The sequence below is a fragment of the Uranotaenia lowii genome, chromosome 2, assembly GCF_029784155.1.
Source record: "Uranotaenia lowii strain MFRU-FL chromosome 2, ASM2978415v1, whole genome shotgun sequence".
Taxonomy (NCBI): domain Eukaryota; kingdom Metazoa; phylum Arthropoda; class Insecta; order Diptera; family Culicidae; genus Uranotaenia; species Uranotaenia lowii.
Genome location: NC_073692.1, coordinates 229,169,677 through 229,186,185, shown reverse-complemented (window position 1 = coordinate 229,186,185; position 16,509 = coordinate 229,169,677). Strand labels below are relative to the sequence as shown.

The following is a 16,509-nucleotide window of genomic DNA, read 5'->3' as shown; positions in this document are numbered from 1 at the left end:
TCTCTTTCGCTTAATTATTTCTGAGAAATATTTCTATTGCCTTTTTTTCTTATGAGCACATATCCAAAAACGTAAGAATAACACTTCAATTACAAGTATCCAACCCAAGATGTTTAATTATTTTATAAACGGAAATCCGTTCTTTTTACAAAACATTTTATGTATCTCCGAACGAAGTTTTGTTGTGCGATGGTGAATATGAAACTAGAAAAACCATTTTGAACTAATCAGCTAGCTGAACCTGAACTGGACCATCCTTATTTCTAGTTGAAAAGCAAGGTTAAATTACTCACGGTTGAAATTGTTGAAGCCAAATTCCAAGAGGATACACAACAACGTGTAATTCACACAATCATATTTTTTTTATGAGAAGATGCATAGTTTGACAGTAGTTGCAATATGATTATCTTCTTAAAAACTTTTGTTCTGTAATATTTGTTATTTCACTGTTATCTTAAGCCGAATTTCGCTGTTATCTTAAGCCGCCTACTTTGGACCCTTTAGGCGGAGGTTTTTGAACAATCATGTTTTTCTCATACACGGGTGAGAAGTTTATACCTTGTAGGAAATTTATTTAGATATAGCTCATGACCTTATCTACAAGTTTCAGTGACCATTTTCAAATTAGGTTTAGCTGTTATTGAAAGATTTGCAAAGATATGGATGATCAAAATTTCCATGTTTGAACCTTCCTGTTCCTATTTTGGTACTGAATTGGTGCCTTTCATTGGACGTAGAAGTGAAATTCCTATAAAAATAATGATTTTTTCGAAAATAAGTTTACAAATTCATTAAATATGTATTCTTCAATCAAATATTACCATTATATAGTAAATATTACAGCTTTTTAACGAAAAAACACTTCTATTATGAATATCTCAAAAAGTTTCACTCCCTTCCAGCTCTATCAGCAGAACAATAGCTGAATCTTTTTTGTGTTTACTTATTTGTAGTATAAATTTGCGTAAAGCTGACGAAAAATCTAAGAAATAAATGTTCAATATTGGTTGGTTTTCAATTATGCCCCAATAAAAAAATTCGCACCTTTGTTGATTGGAATGAATTAAAGTTTTGGTGATGTCAGGTCTAAAAATAGAACATCAAATTCGAAGGTCTCCTATAATTGGACTTCTTACAAATTTTCCGGGTTTTCCATTTATTTTAGAAAAAAAAATAGGTAGTATTCATATTCTTACAGTGAAAGTAATTTGCATTTTTGAAACCGTTGACAATATTATCAGAAAGACTTTTTATGGCAAAAAGCTTTATGGTAGGATTCAGCAAGAATAAGAGTTCATTGTGTGCATAGGAGTATCTTTATGCTATGCTAGCATTGTAACCGGTTGGTTACAAATCGTTTGATTTTTGTTTTCATTTTGTAGTTTTGTATATTTAGCTCTAGAAAATTCATGTTCCTTGTCCACCCGAGCAGACTTTGATGCCTAAATCGATAGCAAACTGATAGCAATATGAGGTTTCAACGGCAAAATGATAGCATAATTTGCTATTCTTTTTTCGCTATAGCAAAACTAGGCATCATTTAGCTTTCAACAAGTTTAATTCAACAGCAAGCTGAGACCAAAATGAGGTACTCACAACAAAACGATAGCTTCATTTTTTATGAGAGCAAAAAAAGCATAATTATAATCTCATTTTGTTTTTCATTATAAGAGTTCGACAACATTAGATTGAATGATAGAATCATTAAGTGTAAAAATTTAATCAATAACAAAATAAAGCATTATTGAGTTTTTTTTCAATGTTCGTCACATTGAATAGTTGCGCCTTAATTTAAAGCGTAATTATTTTTAGCTAACTTACGCAAAACAAACTTTCTCAAATAGAATTTTACTAATCACAAGAACAGATTTTGTTATTATGTTTATATTTAAACGCCTTAGTGTAGATTGATAAGAACAAGAACCTACCTAAAATTATGACGTTGTCTATGCAAAGGCGCTAAGTTTTTGCTCTTGTTCAAGAAAAAAATGTTGGTCTATTCCGAAGAAGTGGTTCAAAATTACTCAATTTTGAGAACCGTAGAAAACACAATTACTTTTCGAAGGCTATCGACAAATATTGAATACGAGATTAAAGATTCTATCGAAGATAGAATACCACAAATGCTTCCAACGTTTTAAGCATATAGGTACGATTAAATTGAAAAGATTAATAGAAGAAACACAATGTTCTTTAACTTAATTATGATATTTTGGCCGATTTTAGTTATGATCTTGGTAAATTTAACTTCTTGCTAGATTGTTTATTTAAAATGTCACTAGTCATGACACTAGTAGTCAGTAGAAAGAACTAGCAGCGGTGTAGATGCGCAAATTTTTCAAAATTTTCAGGGATTTGGGGCCTTAGGGAAGAAAAGACACTTTAAAATCTCGGCAGTATGCCTTATGCCAGACTTCACAAATACTGAATTTTATTAAATTAGTTTTGCTATGGAGGCACTAATACCGGTTCGAATTTTAATTTTTACTACAACCCATCGATTCCACATTTTGAGTAACTGAAAATTATGTTTTAGTTGCATGACTTCCTACATAACTAAATTTGAGCTGAATTTTATTACCGTGTAAAAATGTCAGTGTTATTGTTTTGATCATCAACCGCAGAAATATTTTTCAATTGTGCTATGCGACGATGGTTTCGGCATCTCCGGTTGTTTCGCTTTCGTCGTTATCAACCGGGTTATTATCAGCAAGCAGGATGGGACAAACAGCAGCGAATGGAGTTTACGGATTGGGAATTAGTTCCGGAGTAGGAAGAAAGCACCCTGAAAAAGGCCAACAAGAATTATTTTCGAAATACCTGAATGGCAAGCGGTAGCTGAATGGTTCAGAAGAATATCGAGAAAACCCAAAGGTATTAATCATTCGAAATATAGCTGTGATGACTTCCTAATTGACATTCTCCGTTTCCTGTATCCAGTATTCCAGTATCGGCATTATGTAAGTATGTTACCAAATTTGACGCACAGTTATTAGGTATCGCTTTTGTTTATTTCAGCGTCTAGCCATGACCACATTAGTCAGATCAGAAGTGCCGCAGAGACATTGTCCAGTATTGCAAATCACCAGAAACAACAGTGAACTGGAAAAGTTTGTAAAGCGAATATTATGTTGCATAGTATGGACACAGCTGAATACCCCGAAGTGATCTAAGGAGGATAAACTGATTTAATGACACTTTAGGTAAACAATAGGTGACTAGTACGCAATGTTGATCATTGCATTTGCAGCAAGTTTCAGGTCTCCCATATTCGCTGGGAGCACCCGAGCCTAGTGTAAATTAGACTTTGTGTTGAAATTTACGATTTTCAAAACTATTCCAAAAGCATTTAAGCAAGCATTCAAACATAACTTCGACCTTTAATCATCTCATTAGAGCACACATATTGGCATCGCTCTTTGTAACCTTTCGGGTTATTCATAGCCGATTGAATTTATCTATTTATTTCGCCAAACATTGTAGGCTCTTTCATTATTATTTCAATCTTAAAACGCATTTTATTTATTCATCATCAGTGTTGTTTTTTGCTATTCAGATGCGTTACTTATTTTGAAGCTAAAAAACGTGATGAATAACTATCTTCGTCTTTTTGTGTTGAAAAAAAAAATTACCACGATATCAAAATTCCAGAAAAAAATCGGCCTTTCTTATGCAATCATTTTTACTTCTATATTTTTCATGTACGAATTCTAGTTACACCTAATCATCACTCTAAAAATATATTGTAGCTCATTACAGTACATTTTTAATTTATAGAATTATTCAATTTATAAAAATATGATAAATTTAGATATATTGAGTATTTCCTTAACAATAATTTAAAAACTTACTCTGATGAATTAACTGTTAAAAAGTAGCTTAATGGGTTTAAAAAAAAAGGCTCAATACTTTGGAGAAGTCAATCAAATTATGATGTCTATTCAAAACTGTTAATCGTAGATACCACGATTGTCTTAATTGCGAATTTTTTTTAGAAACTTAAATTTAGGCATTCAGCTCCACAGAATAGTACCTGATAGTGTAAAATAATAATCGTTACAAACGTTAAGTTCTCATAATTTGTGCTATAAACATTGCATAACTAAAGGCGATTTTATTGAACGATTTATAGGGGGAACTTGATTACTACCGGACACTTAAGGTTTTTAGAAATAACTACAAAAATATATTTTTTTGTAAATATCGGTTCCGCCACTGATTTGAAGAGTATCAATATTCTGATCACAAAACTATGTTAGACCTTAGAACAAAGTTAAACTAAAACATATTCATGTGGTAAGAGAAATCAGTTTTGAATTATTTCCAAAAGTGTTGTCTATGGCTGGATACTACGAATTACTTCACCATTGTGGTCATCAATATTCAATGGCACAAAGACGAAGCATGACTCAAATCACTTGCACAGGTCTTGTGAGTACGGGTTTTTGAATATTGAACATTCTATGAAGCCTTTCAGAAAAGTGTTTTTCGCTACCAGAATAAAACATTTGTTTAAAAAAACTAGAACAAAATTGTCTATGACCGGACAGCAAAATTCAAAGTTTCTCAGAGGATCAAAATATTTTCATTTTAGAATCCTTATCTTTTGCTAGAAGTAAAAATGAAAGTTTCAAGTTGAAATCATTTTTAACTATGGATATATTCTTGTACGGTCATAGACAATTTTTTTTAATTTGAACTTCAATTTGGTTATCTTATATCTACTGTAGTCGAAATAAAACAACCAACCATAACGTTCATGTGCAATTCACATGTTACAAGCTGACCACAATGCTAAGTATAGGCGATCCAATCCGTACTACAAGCTACACGGCAAAAGCTTTCGATGCTTATCATTGGTTTAGATTCGATTACCGTATTTCAAACGCCATATCTGTCTGCTATTTACTTCATTTCCATGGTGTTAAAAAAATTTCACGGTAACGCGTTTCTGAAAAATCAATCTTGTCCGGCCATAGACAAGTTCCCCCTATTTATCTCGTTTTAGTGAAACGTGCATAAACACAGACGATTTTAGTAATTCTTTTTTTTTTTTCATATATTTATTCGATTATTGAGATTTTAATATCTATGGGGTCATTCATCCCCCAGGTAGTATTTCTTTGAAATGTATCTCACTAAAAAAATAATAAAGTAATCCAAAACAAACCTCAATTGTTAAATTGAATTACATGTTAGGCGTAAAAGCCAAACATTCTCTAACTTTTTCGTATTGAGAAAGCATATTTATTGCAATTTTTGGTTTCCTAAAAATCCTCGACGCGAGCATATTTTTACGCAAAATTGCTATCACGCCAAGAGAGAGAAATTTGTTTTCATTCTGCTTGACAGATGTCGTATGTTTTTATCCGCCGTTTCTTTTCCTAACCGGTTATTTCGAATGTAAGGATTGTTTCAATGTAGAGTTTGTTTCCAGCTAGTTTACAAGAAATTTGCAATTGAAAAAGGTGCACATCAACTCGACATCAAAGTTAAAAATAGAAAATTAATATAAAATTGCTTTAAACATCTGTTGTTGTCCGAAACGTCTACAGTTATTGGATAGATTACAAGTAAATTTAACATTCTGACTTTAAAGGTTAGAAAAAATTAGTGCCCAGTATTGTTTAATTTGCCATCGTCCGCACTTACCCCGGTGTACCTTATATATTTCCATATACAGTATGCTAAAACGTTGCATACATGTAGGCGTTTCTGGTTACTCGAGCAACTGGGAGCAAAAATTTATAGCAAAAACTCAGCCAAATACTGCTATCACGCCTTGATAGCCTAATTTGCTGTTTTTTGAGTTGACTTGTGATACATAGCAAATATAAGAACAAAATTTTAATACATGAATTGCTTAGAACTTCCATGTTACGCTTTTATCGAAACCTTAACTATATCTCGTTTTGCTGTCGTATTCTTGAAAATTTTGAAATCACGATGATGCTTCATTTTGCTGTCAGTAAAAAATATGTGATGTCTTATATTGGTATCATTTTGCTCTCCAAGCTCTCGAAAATTGAGGTGTAGTTATGGTCTCAGTTTTAGCAAAATTTGGTTTCACTTTGCTAACCATGTATGAAAATTTTTGCTCTCATTTTTGCTGTGTACCACCTTATGTCAAGCAAAATGAGAGCATATTAAACTCTCAGGGCGTGATAGCAAAATTTGCTATAATTTTGCCATAAAAGTCTGCTCGGGCAGTCTCACCACAGTAGGCTACATTTTACTGCTGGCTGCTGTCAATTAACAGAGGAGGCAGAGGAGGAGAGAAAAAGAGAACATGTAAGGCGAAAAGGAAGCTTGCTTCCCGAAAATTCGCTCTCTTCTATAACAGGCGTCCGTGTGTGAAGTCTAGTCCTCGTTTAGTGTTGTGAAGTTCCAAGGAATTCGCCCGGAAACGCCGGTTGGCTTCCCCACGGCTCGGTCCACAGATCCTTGTGATCTCGCGCCTAATCGTATTAGGATCATCATCTTCGTCCTCGGGTTCTGCGGATCCCTAATTATCAAGGAGGACTTCCCTTCTCGGCCTGTCCGGATACGGGGCACTCTCGTGGGAAGGCCGATTAAAAGCCAAAGAAGGAAGACGCCTGCAACGACCGATTCCAGCAACACCCGCTGGCGACGACGGTTTCGGCACCCCGTCAATACGCCAATACATTGACGGCCCTCCTGCTTCCGGAACTGGATTTCCGGAACTGCGACGTCGTGATAGAACAGCAACAGCAGCAGCAAACCCATGGTTAGTGAGAGTTTACACGCCACACAAGACACAGAACATTGTTTATACACACAGACAACACGCCACATAAAAAACATCAATAAAATCACAATTAACATGAAATTTCCGGTTTCTTGTATCCTATCCGTAACTGTCCTTGGTTACCCAGTAGCCAGCCGGCCCTGAGGTTCCGTACTCTTAGAGTACCTTGCCTTGGCGGGTCTAGCCGCTGCTCATCTATCCGTAACAGCATAAGGTTGCCAGATTGCCTGGTATTATCTGGGTTCGCCCGGATATTTTTACAAAATTTGGGAACAGTCCAGCCCGGCCCGGTTGCCCGGATTTCATTGAAAATGCCCGGATTTTGCCCGGATTTTACCCGGATCTTGCCCGGAAATAAAGTGAATAAATTTGGCACATCATACAAAAAAAACAACAAACGCCTCCAAAACGAAACTTTTTGATCGAGTTTTTTTCTAAATAATCATGAAAGTTTTTTTGGAATCCTAAAATGCGATTCAAAATCCATCGATGAGTTTTAATGAATTATTTTTCAATTTTTTTTATTGATTTTTGTTGAGTACTTTCAACGTTTCGAGAAAATTTGCCTGGATATTGCCCGGATTTATGGTCATCAGTTTTGAAATCAAATGGATGGATTTGCCAGATTTTGCCAGGTTTTAATAAAAAAAAAAATGCCCGGTTTGTCCGGCCCAGATACGTGCTGATAAAATTCTGGCAACCTTATGCTAGCAAAATGAATTATTTACAATTTTAGGCATTTTAGGACAAAAGGATACATTTACTAATATGGATGAATATGAGAAGTCACATTTGATTCCTCATTTGATGTTTTTAAAACATATCTGATTTGTGTTACAACAACAAGGAAAAGTTCCAAAAGAGCTTCAAAAGGCATTATTAGCTGTACATGAGAAGGTTATTATAAAATTTTCTTATAACTTTAGAAAAGCAATCGCTCCTCCCACTCTTTTGTTTCCAAAAAAAATACAGATTCCTACTTTTCTAGGTAATATTGGCAGCACTCCATTTGTAGAGTATGGTCAGCTTAATAAAGATTGATTTTGATACGATATGTTATATTTATAATCATTTTATTAACTCGGTAAAATAGTTTAAGAATATGCAGGTGAGTCAAATTTAATTTAACTAAGAGTAAAAAAATATTTAAAGTTTGTTAAAAGTTAACATTCCTTGTATGAAAGTTATCGAGAATATTCGGTTCCATTAATGCTTTAAGTAAGATATTTAGGTATTGCGAAAAGTTATCGTCTATAAGTATAAAAATGAATGTATTTTTATACATATAAAAATGAATGTGAGTGTACAAAATCAGCATAAAACATGACCTATTTCGAAACATTCTAAGATGATCATAATATAAATTGGTACAAAGCATATCTAGATATTCAAACAATATTTCTTTTAATGAATGACCCTTCCTTCTTTTTAAACGAGGGTACCATAAATAATCAGTTAAGAAAAAAAAATGCAATTTTCATGATATTGAAGAAATTTGATATGCAGGCAAGTTTGGCCATGAAAATATTATTTTAAGTAAAAAAAAACTTTTACAACTTTCAAAATGGAACGCTCCAATACCGTCAACTGGGGCAACATGCCACAATTGTCAATTTCAATGGCTTCTAAAAAACTTATGTTCACAGTTAATCCTACCCCTTGAGCATCAAAAGTTTTAAGCGAAATTGGCGTAGTTAGAAAAATTATTGGTTTCTTTATGTTACTTTTAATTTTCTAAAAACATGCGATTTTCACCCTACTTAGAAAATGGGGTAACTTGCAACAAACCTTGTTTTTAATGAAAAATCTTATGAAAACATGTGAAAATTTATAGTTGTTTGACTAATTGTATTAAAAAACTCTACTGTTGGCGTGGGTCAGTAAAAACAGAGGATTGGGTCGAGTTTCGACAGTATATTTGTACTATTACAATGAAGAATACTTCAAGACTAAAAATAGGATACATAATCATTAGAATGAGGTTATGGAAATGAATAAGCTAGACTTATGTACATTTAGTCGACCTCCCCAAGCCAAACAAAACCTAGCAACTTTATAATTTTCGCCGTTGGCCTAACCTGTTTTATGGTTTAGAATTAATTTATAATGCTTTACAGAGTTATTCAAATATTTCGTACTCACCGCAACGCTAAATGTTCACAACAACAATAATGGCTTTACACCTCGCTCAAAGGCAAATCTAAATTTGTCCTGGCTACGAATCTGTGCGAACAATCAAAATAAATAAAGGAAAGAGTTCTAATTTACATCTAGACAACTTACTTGTCCCTCCAGCTGATACAATAAAGGTTCACAAATCTTCGAACTTTAAAACAACCGAAAACCTCTTGCGCGTGGTACTTTTTCTCAAACTAACATAACGGTACATTCTCAACAAAGATAAATTTTCACTCTGCCCGCGCTCCAACGGTCAATGTTGCTAGATCGAAATGTCAATCTGATGACAGCTACAGGCAGCACTCGGTTTTCTCCACTCTTGCCGCAACACTCTACAATATAAAATTTAAGGATTCTAAAGGACAATCTGTTGTAAACGGATGATTCGAATGACGTTATTTTTGGTATTTGAATGTTTGTCTAAAGTGAAGGTCGTAAAGTATTTGAAAGTCCCTCCTGTATACTTGAGGGAAGGGGAGCTCAAATTCAAAATCAGGTTCATGGAACACTAAGGTCTTTTTTACGCGGTTTGATTTTGCTCAGTTTTTCTAACACGGCTTCTTTTTACGCGGTTTTTTGCCAAAAAAATTTTGTACTGATTTTTTCAATTGCCAAACTATCAAGATTTTTCACAGCAAGATTAGAAATTTTAAAGAAATACCTTTTCATTAATGGAGTGCGAGAGGGTGTCTCTAACAAAATTAACATAAAGTTCGCCACAACTACAGCATTTTTTAGGTATTGGGAATCTCATATAAAATGAATTTAAAATTCGACACGACTGAAGCAATTTTAAGCCATTTGCATCGAATTCAGAATTCAAACAAGTTGTACCTAACGATACGATACAAATCGAACAATTTCTTTAGCATTTTTTTTATTTATATTTAGTATTCAACGAACTTTCACTCCAAGAGACTGAAGAGCAAGGTTGTCGAAAAAAAATCTGTGTTTCGACTAAAAAAACTTCCAAAATTTTAATAATTCTATGAAATCTGTGATTTTTTTTCTAAAATTCTATGTTTGCTTAAAATTTTGTAAAATTATAGATTTTTCTGTGATTTCGGCAACCTTGCTGAGGGGTATAAATCTATTTGCCAAAAAGGACACAACTGAAATATCGCTTCAATGTTTTGCAATGACTGACTTTTTCTTATTCAAAACAAGAAGATCACATAGAAACTTAATGTAATAAGACACTGTACAAACAAAGAAATCAATGTTGTAAAATTCATGAAACTTAGTAATTTTACGGATAAGTTGTAGATGGATTATTTTTTAACAGTAACAGACATGAATGCCATAAAAATGGTGAAGTGTCTTTAATAAAAATAATAATAAGACATTAATTGCTGTTTATTTGAAGGGAAGAGAAGTTTTGTTCAAACTCAGTAAAAAAAAACATAGCTGGAATAATTAATAAGCTATTTTTACCAAATTTGAAACACAAACAAGTTTTGATACCTTTTTTGAAGATTATTAATTATACTGAAAGACTTATTTAAAAAAATTAAGAAAGAACGGAGAATGAGTGCTATATCCAAAAACTAAATCGGAAATGACACATTTTAAACAATTTTGAAGTGATTTTTAAATTCGGTTGAGTTATGGCATGACTAGATAACTAATTGTCATAAATAAAACAGTTTCTTTTGAAAAACAAGGGAGTTCCTATAGAAAATCAATGTAAAAAACAACAAAACTTGAAAGTGATTTTATTCTAATACGTCTACAAGAACGACTAAGATCAATCATGTTCATGCAATTTTCAAGAAACTGTTCGATTTTAGCAACACAAAATGTTTGATAGCGTTGCCAAAATCGAACAGGGTCTGTACTTATTAATGTATGGAACTTTTGAACCACTTTTAAAAAAGGATTTCAGAGTTTTAAGAAAGATTTGCAGAAAGATTGTTGAAACTCATAAGAGTTGGAGACACTATCTTACACTCAGGCGAAAAAAGAACCTTAAATTAACCTGTATTTTTATGTAGCGTGTACTTCTTACGTGAATTTTAACTTGATTTATGTGAAACACCTAGAAGCTAATAAAAATCACTCGTGGAAAGTTTATTTCATTAAGAAATGGGACAGTTATGCATGCAGTCGTGTGTCTTGAAAACCATTCGATTGTCGAAAAACTGTCTGAGAAGGAATTGAAGGTAATATTATAATATAACCATTCATGGAAAAATATGAAAAACAATTATTTAACGTTTATTGTAAGAAAAATAATATTTTATTCTTGGTATCTCCCATAGAACGACGCAAACTTTTTTCAGTTATGTTATTGATAAGTTTTCATCACAAATTCTTCGACTGATCTGTAATTCAGGTGACTGAATCCTGTTTCTTCAATTTCCGCTACTTTTTTGGCCAATATTTTTATTTAGTTGAACAAGATTAATTATTTTTGTGCCACTAATGATTTTTCGTAAAATTAACATTTTATTTTGTATATATTATGCACAGCTTTTACTATTTTGCAAGAATTTGGAATTGGGCCAGCTGATATGGCAAGATGATTGCTGTATACAACTTTGCTAAAAGCTTCAATTTGTTGAATTTTTTATTTCAAGATAAATAAGAAAGAAAAACCATTGACATTTTTGTTTACAGATTCGGTACGCACGACAATTAAAGTTCTATATATTTTAACAAAACTGACAAATATCTTGTTTGAATTTTTCAATTTTTTTGACATTAGTTAACAATTATATTTTTTCATGCCATGAGATTTTGAGTATAACCCTCAAACTGCACTGATTAGATATTTAGAATCTCCAGCCATATCGTCAATCGGCATATTACCCAATATGCGCATTCTGGAACACTTCCCCCTTCGCTTCAAGTAGAAGAAGAATTCGCGCAGAAATCATATGTATGTTACATAAATTCTGTACTCCCATATTTTTTTCCGAAAATGTTTGCACATGTTTGAGCTTTTTTTGCGTATATGAGAAAGGGCTTAATTTTTCCTAGAAAACGTTTTTATTCTTTAAATAACGAACACAAACACAAACAGGATCACAATGAAACTTGATGTTTCCTCGAAGAGGTTCCTTTTTACTTAACTCTAAGCGAACAACTTTCGAGGATATGATGGCTAGCATCTTACAAATGCTAAAAACACCAACCCACAGAAAGTGTAATGTATGCCGTGACCGGGATTCGATCTCATGACCGTTGGCTTAGAAGACTTGATGGCTATGCTCTACGCCACGGGCTGCGGCTTATACACATTTCAATTTCCGAATCCAAGTAAAACAAGTGAAAAAATGGCACTGTTTGCTCGAGAGCGATTGAAATAGATACCTAAATAAATTGTTATTGTTCTATGAACAATCAAGCTTATGAGCTATGCAGAAATTTTTTTGCGATTTTTTGTATTCATCCTGTGATTTACCAGCTTTAAAAAGCAGTCAGAAACGTTAAAAATTAAAAATAAATAGGGTAAGTGAACCTAATTTCGCTATATTTTGTCAGAGGTTTTAAGATTTTATATTACTACGCCGAATCTTTAATACTTAGATATATATTTTTTTGGTAACTAAGTTCCAAATTTTTTTTCTGAACTCTTTTATGGTTTGAAATAATCATTTCAAGCCTTAATTTATGAAAAATATCATGTTTTATAAAGGGTGTCGATGTTCCTAATTTGGCACCAGTTGTTCCTAATGTTAACATAAGGGTGTTTCTAATGTTAACATATGAGGAAAAATGTATCTGCGTACCCAATATTACACTTTTTGTTCCTGATTTTGCATATGGGTCTGTTTTTTTAATACTTTGATGAGAAAAATCTCAAAACTCACCTTTTTATATACTTTACAACGTTTTTGGAATATGAATAGAGAAATAAGGACTATTTAAATCCTACACAATATTCCTTTACGCTAGTTTTGAAGAAATTCATAGAAATTTTGATAAATCGAAATTTTTACATTTTTTGATGCCGTAAAATACTTTACACAATGTGACGGATTGGCTTAATGATATTACCTACAAACTTTTATATTGATTTTATTATCCTATATCAACACTGTTGGTGTATGAATAAATTTCGGACAATCATTTAATATTTTAAAATAAATACTTTTAAAATTCCGTTACCAGTCTGGGCTAAAATGCATTGACATGCAAATCAATGATTCACAGTTAAAATCTTGTTTCCATATGCCAGAATATGATGTAAGTTTTTTTGTTGTATTTTTTATCCCTAAATGTAAATATTTTTTCAACATTTTTAGCTTTGAGATACACTGAAGTAAAAAAAATCATGTTTTATTAGCTCAAAACACTTTAATTTAACAGTTCGTTGAAAATTAAGTTACATAGTAAACGAAAATTACCGAGTTCGGTAATTTTTTTACCGAAATCCTAACATGTGGAGTTCGTTAAACTGTTCGGTAATTTTTTCGGTAAAAAATAAACGAACATCGGTAAATGAAGAATCGATTTACATACTTATTACTCAAATCATGATAAAAAACAATCCGATGAAAAATTTCAAAAAAATCGGTTGACAAATTCAGCTTTTACCTTCCATTTCTAAACAGGTGTTTTTTAAGAGATTCGCTAACAATTCCATTGAATTTGGATAAACTTTGAAACAATTCGGATTTTTCGAAAAATCCTGTGAGTTAGAAAACTTATTTGTTTGTTAAATGAAAGTTCACATGATCCGTTACATTATCATTTTTTTTTATAATTGTGATAAGTGAAAAATAACGTCAAAACAGTCAAAATCGAACGGTATGTTAATATTAGGTACACATGCCAAATTAGGAACACCTACCCTATATATTGATTTTTTCCTATAACATCGAATATGTTTTTGGGGTAGAAGGTTTATGATTTGTTGAAATAAGTAAAATGTTATGGCAAGAAGTATTGATCATTCTAAATAATACTTTTTGGGACTTTTAGTAAATCTTTAATGATTTTTGAATTAAAAATTTAGTTCTCCTATAAACATGATCGTGGCGCTAAATCAGGACTGAAGGAATCGCTTCCAAAATTTTCCGAGATTTTATGGCTTTAAAAACGACCGATAAAAATATGGAAGGTGTTTAAATTTTTAAATAAAATAAATTTTTTAATCAAAGCTTTTTTTCTTTGATTCACTTTGTAATCAACATAACGGTGATTTTCTGCATTGGAACTTAACTTATTCACATATCAAACTACTGCCAATTTTTAATTCGTGACATAAAATAAGGTATTGCTATGAAGTGAATTCGGGAGTAAATTTTTATTTTGTAAGCTTGAAAATATAAGCCCATTTTGGCAAAAAAAAAACAGGTTTACAGGTTACATGATGAAAATATTTTTAAATTTATTTAAAACACTTCTGAATTCAAAAACAATATTATTATCCAATCCGATCCTTGATTTTGTTTATTGAAAAGATTGTGACATTGGGAAAGCTTCGAACTTCTTATCAAACCCTTAAAAGGACTTGAACTGCTTCAAACTGAACAGAACTCAAACGACGAACCTGCGTTAGATTCCTCGAAAAATTAGTTCATAAATTTTAGAGTTACATATGTTTGTGTCCCAGTCCCAAGTACACTTTAATCTTAAAATGTGTCATTTCTACTATTCAATAATGGTAGTTTCAACATCCGACGGCACTTCGTCGTCGGTGCCGCTGCAACTCAACAAACTTACCTTGATTTGTAATCTGATGGGAACGAAATTGTCACCCGGATGCTGCCCGATTGTTTTCTGCTCTTCCGTAGATTGCTCGCACTTATTTTTAGTAGTTTAGTTTTGCTACAATTTTTGTTCTTCTCAAGTATAGATCACCCAAATGGAAACTAGAAACCCACTCACTAGAACAGATCGTTATCTATCAATGCATTCGTTTCGAATTAGCAGTTCGTATATGACGTTCGTTTAGCTCAACATTACAAATCGTGATTTATCGCATACAGTGTATGTATTTTTTGCTTACCAACCTTCAATAAGGCTAATTGAGCCAATGTTTATTCCTCTCTTGATCTCAAACGTTTTTCACGAAAAAGATGCAAAGCTACAAAGTTTGAAGCTCGTGAATGATTCAGCGCGTGGGGAAAGTCGCCGGGAAATTTAGTAAGTTTGTGTATGGCATCTTTTGAAGAGTTCTCAGCATGGATCAGTTTCTATTGAGCTATAGCTTCAGGACAGGAAATCAATTGAAGATTTTGCGTTTTTTTTTTTCCTTAAATTTCCCAGCACATTAACACTGCACACTGACGGGACCATCTATACATTTACACATAATATTTCGTACCGGCCGCGCCGGAAGATGTTGGCTAGCGGACAGTTTACTGTTTGGATCACTCGGCACTGAAAGCATGTAAACACGCTCACCAAATTCAAACGGGACGTTAATTAGGCTAAAATTTCCTTTCGGGAAGGCAATTTTACATTTGCAAACTCGGGGGGATTTTATATTTTTTCTTCCCGTCCCCTCCTGCTTCGAAGATGAAAACACGCGCGCACTCACAGTTTTCCTTATTTATTTTGATTCAATTTGCCGGTTTTTTCGGGAGCTTCCGTTCTGGTCTTTTTTATTTTCACTATCCGTCACACACTTGGTACTTTTCCACACACAAACCGTCCAATGTTTGGCGTAGTCTGGTTGATCGGTTTCGAAATTTAGTCTATAAACCGACCTGGCGCCTGGCGAAATTATCTGTTTATTTCGCACTTGATAATTTAGCGGTTTAATATTTACTCCAATCATCAAATTATGCTTCGGGAAACAAATAACACAACCCGATAGCTGACGGAAACCGGCACCCTTTAGCCTTTGATCTTGATCGTCCCGAAAAACTTAGCTCTGTTACACTCTAAGCTAGAGCACCAGCGATCGCCCAAAAGGAAGAAGGAAGCGTACAAATTGGCAAGATCGCTAAGCTCGGACCCCACCACAGTAAGAAGCTTAATCTCATCAGCAGCAAAGAAATCACGATGCTCACGGTTCCAACGTTAGAAGACAAATGATTCAAAGGCATCGACGACGACGGTGATTCTGGTTTTCCATTCAATTCGGTTTCATCATCTTTGCCACCTTCTCCATCCATCCGGCCGGCTTCAATTCATTGCTTCGTGATCCCTCGCTCACATCCACATCGCATCGCATCTACCTCATCTCATTTTCATTCTCATTCTTCTACATTTGTCTGTTGCTGATGTAGAGTGAGACGGTGAGTCGGTGAGTAAAATTGCTCTCATCCTGTTCAAGTTCTCTCTTGGGGGTTTTCCTCTCCGAGATCGTCCGCCTTAATATCAACAATGTCCCCCCAATTTGTTGGGGCCTCCACTACCGGCAGAAGGTGGTTTTGTAGTCGTTTTTGGTGGGACGCTCCCGCTCTCATTCGAATGACCCAGCGAACAACCCAACCGGTGGCTATCGCAAATAAACCGGTGGAAAATGAGAATCCTTTTGCGTGATATAGATCCACACAGACAACGGGCGCATGGTGGTTTCCGAGATAGAATAAGTGGTAAAAAGTATGATAATAAATTGATTTAATATAAATTAATATCTTCTCAATAAATGTATCTGGCGT

The 16,509-nt window shown here is 33.5% G+C and overlaps 1 protein-coding gene across 1 annotated transcript in view; it reads right to left on the bottom strand.

The window, feature by feature from the left end:
* Window positions 1-15,823, bottom strand: part of LOC129749135 (gremlin-1-like) — a 160,718-nt gene extending 144,895 nt beyond the window's left edge. Inside the window, exon 1 of the mRNA XM_055744023.1 lies at window positions 14,621-15,823. The gene's annotated coding sequence lies outside the window, so the exon portion shown is untranslated. The remainder of the gene's footprint in view (window positions 1-14,620) is intronic.
* Between the last annotated feature and the right edge of the window lie 686 nt (window positions 15,824-16,509).